A 4,124-nucleotide genomic window follows, 5' to 3' on the forward strand; every position below is an offset into this window, starting at 1 on the left:
AGCTGACTTTAAGAAAGAAGATCATCAGAGTGGGCCAGAACAGGTCTGTGGTGGGGAATCATGTTTTCAGATATCATCAGTTTCTTTAGTCATTTTAAGTCTGTCCAAGTTTTCGAATTATTCTTGATACAACTTAGATAAGTATACATTATTCTAAATTTTGCTGATTTTATTGGTATTTATAATTCTTTTTCCTAAGGAAAAGTTTAGATTTACTTTAACACTATTTAAATTGTTTATTCTCTACGAAGACCAAAATCTAAAATGATTTTTAAATAATTTCATTGCTCACCTTCTAGGCATTTTTAAGAAAGTCATTCTTAGATATTATTGTTTCAATTTTTTTTTAATTTCTTATTTTAGGAGCATTTAAAAATGTGGAAAAAGCACAGAAATGATAATGAGATATATGTTCTTACATCCTGGAATTGATATTTGCTAGTATTTATTTGGATTTATTTCACTGGTTTTCAGTGTAAGAAGTAACGAAGTACAGGTGCATTTGAACTCCACCGTAGCCACCTCCGTTTCCCTCTCACTGTCATGCTCTTGCTGTGAACCTTTCAGCCCAGTGTTATCCATTTGAATTCATGCATTACATGTGTAGTTTACTTGGTGCTTTAAATACATTACATCATTTGTTTTATTCTTCACCTATAAAGTCTTGGTGATTTAGCTTTTTAAATTAATGTCAAGCTTTTTAATTCTATTTCATATTGTCCTTTGTATGCATTTGCTGCATTTTGTTTATTAATTTTACTCTTTTAAGATATTTAATTTACATCATTGAATATACTTGAATTAGGGCCTTGGGCATTAGGCCTTTTATAAGAATTTCCCTGCGTGTATTTCTAGACACAGAGTGGTTGGTTGTAGAACAAGCGAATTTTTATTTTTAACAGGTATTTTAAATTGACACACAATTTTGATACAGCTTTTCTTCTGTCCAGTAATGTGGTTTTCCTTCTACATTCCCTTCTACATTACTAAATAATGCACATTTAATATTTTCTAACTTTAATTTTATTGCCCATCTAAGAAACCCCATTTTTTTGTTTTAATTTTTATTTTTCTGATTACAGGTGATATGTTCAGTCCTCCTATATATGTTGGCTATTTCTGTTTCTTTACTGTGAATTACCTATTTATATTATTTGCCCTTTTTTAGTTGAATATTTATCTTTTTTATATTTATGACCCATTTTACTACATATATTACTAATTCCATCTCTTTGTTTGCACTTATACTTTTAATTTTTCCAACTTTTAAATTGTATTTACAATACATATTAAATATTGAATATCAATCTAACTTGTTTTTCCAAACTAATCACCAATTCGTGCACACTATTTCTAATCATTTTTATAAAGATTAACTTAAATACATTTTTTATGTTGAGTTAAAATTTATTTCTTCAAATGCAGTGGGAAACAATTTATAGAGAAAAATACTCAATATATCAACAATATCTAAGACTTTTCTAATATTACTCTCACTATATGTTATCTTTTAAATCTGTATTTGTAGATATATTTTTAAAATAGATCATGATTTAGATCATTGCTATGATAAAATGTATGTTTATCCATTTATTTCTCAAATAAGAACAATTTGAGGAAAAATATATTTCTGGAATATTATGTCTTGTGTTTGTTTTCTAAAATGTCTTATTTTTTGTATGTTGAGAGTCATTTCAAACCACAATGTAGTGCAGTGAAATGTAAACAGACATGAAAAGAGACATTTCCTTTTCTGGAAATAAGTATTGATTTTTTTTCCCTGTGTTTATTCTGCATACATTTTATTCCAACTGTTTTTAAAATCTTCATCTAATCTGATTTGCAACTAATTGCAAAGTTCTATTTTTTCCTACCTGGCAATGAAAGTGTATTCTTAATGAAAAAGGCACTTTTGAAATATAATATGTAAAGCATTACATTCTAAAGTCCTTTACCATTTATTTTTGAATCAGTATTTAACTTCCTAGTTTCAGTTTCTAAAATAAGGTAGGATTGAAACCAACATGAGGATTGAAATAATGCCATTAATAATTGAATATATCTCCATTCATTTACTTAGTATACTAAAAAAAAAAAACAAAAAACAAACACAGATACATTATGGCAGAGAGAAGTATGATTTGCAAAATTCAAACTGAGATGAAGAATATCATCATATCATCTCCAACCTGACTGACTTATTTTCCTAAATGTGGTGTTTGTCTCTGGGTATCAAACTCGATATGGAAGTCTGTCTTTTGATTAAAATAATGCATGTGTTTGTGGTGGGGTAGGATACCATTAATATCCTCATTTTACTTCTGCTATCTGGAATGTTCCTCTACTAATCCTAGTTGTTTCTAAATTGAATATTTCTATTTGGATTTGCTGTAGAAAGAAAATATGCCCATTTCTTTCTTTCTTTTTTTTTTTTAAGCGAGGCAACCCTTGATTGACCTCACAGATTGCAAGGACCTTGTCAGTTTACCATCCCTTATTTTTTATTTTTTACGCCTACAGCACCTGGTCTTCCTAGGTGGTCTCCCATCCAAGTACTAGCCAGGCTCGACCCTATTTAGTTTCTGATATCAGACAAGATCAGGCTTGCTCAGGGTAACATGGCCATAGACAATATGCCCTTTTCCTCCAGTGTTTCTTTCAAATTCTGACATTTTTTCTTTTCATGAATCTCCTGAAAAATAGTCTATTTACATTTTGTGTGTGTGTGTGTGTCTGCCTTCAGTGCCTTCAAAGGGCCTGTACACCCATCCTTTAGAGGATAACTAACACCAGTGACTCAAAAGTGACTTATTAGGAGTGACCAATATTACTTTTGCTTCCCTTCGGAACGATGTTAAAGAACATTAAAATATCTGATAGGGTATTTTATCACATAGACACAAAATTTTCTGGTCTCTGGAAAATTTTAATGTAATTCAAGTAATTTTCTCTTTGATAGTCTCAGTGAATTTATTGCTTAATTGCTCTTTTGTAATTTTATTATCTATCCCTTTCTATCTAACATTTCTATTTTGTTTGGATTTTCTTATATGATACATTAACTATATATGCTCTATTGACATGATATTGTTTCTATATAATTATGTGTATATTTTATATATATTACTACTAATATTGGATTTCTCAATAAAAATGTTCTCAGATTTAGAAATTTTATGGTTATATTTTTTATACTTCATAATTACCCAATTCTATCTTTATTATTTATTTCTATTATATTGCTTCTATATATTTTCATATTGATTTATTAATTCAGTGAATTGGTCCTTCAAAAATTCTTGTGCTTATAACTGAAAAATAATTTTTTGATAAATTAGATTTTACTTTTAATTTTAATTAGTAATATTTTTAAAATATACTTCAACTGTCTTTAAAATATGTTACTGTATTAGTTTCCTATGGCTGCTGTAATTACCACAAACTTGGTGACTTAGAAAAACAGAAATTTGTTCTCTTATATATAGTTCTGGTGTGCAGAAGACAGAAATCAGTATCATAGTGATGCAGTCAAGATGTCAGCAGGACCATGCTCTCTCCAGAAGCTCTAGGAGAGAAACTGTTCCTTGCCTCTTCCAGTTTCTGGTGGCTCCAGAATGTTGATTTGTAGGTATATTAGTCTAATCTGCAAAGCCAATATTTCAAATCTCTTTCTGCTCCATCTTTACACTGTCTTCTCTTCTTTTTGTGTTTAATCTTGCTCTGCCTTCCTCTTATAAGTACACATGTGATGACATTTAGGGCCCACCCAAATAATCCAGGATAAACTCCCCATCTCAACATCCTTAAATTAATCACATCTGCAAAGATCCCTCCCCGCTTAAATAAAACAATTCAGAGTAGCATTCTCAGGTTCCAAGAATTAAGACATGGATAGCTTTGAATAAGGGGTTGTATGTTCAGCTTACTATAGTTACAATAATTTATATTTTCTCTGCATTTATTAGATTCTTTGTGAGATACCTTTTTCTTATGGCTTATTTTTGCTGGAATGCAAAGCACATGAAATAGAGATGGATACTCTCACTCACAAACTTGTACCCTCTTCAGCGTTTTATCATTCTTTGTAAGAAATCCTCACCTAGAGAAACTCAGAACATATGCTT

At 30.0% G+C, this 4,124-nt stretch overlaps 1 pseudogene; it reads right to left on the minus strand.

The window, feature by feature from the left end:
* Positions 1-2,511: 2,511 nt before the first annotated feature.
* LOC112475852 lies at positions 2,512-2,630 on the minus strand (annotated as a pseudogene).
* Positions 2,631-4,124: the final 1,494 nt, after the last annotated feature.

This window comes from Pteropus alecto, unplaced genomic scaffold (genome assembly GCF_000325575.1).
Source record: "Pteropus alecto unplaced genomic scaffold, ASM32557v1 scaffold152, whole genome shotgun sequence".
Lineage (NCBI taxonomy): Eukaryota > Metazoa > Chordata > Mammalia > Chiroptera > Pteropodidae > Pteropus > Pteropus alecto.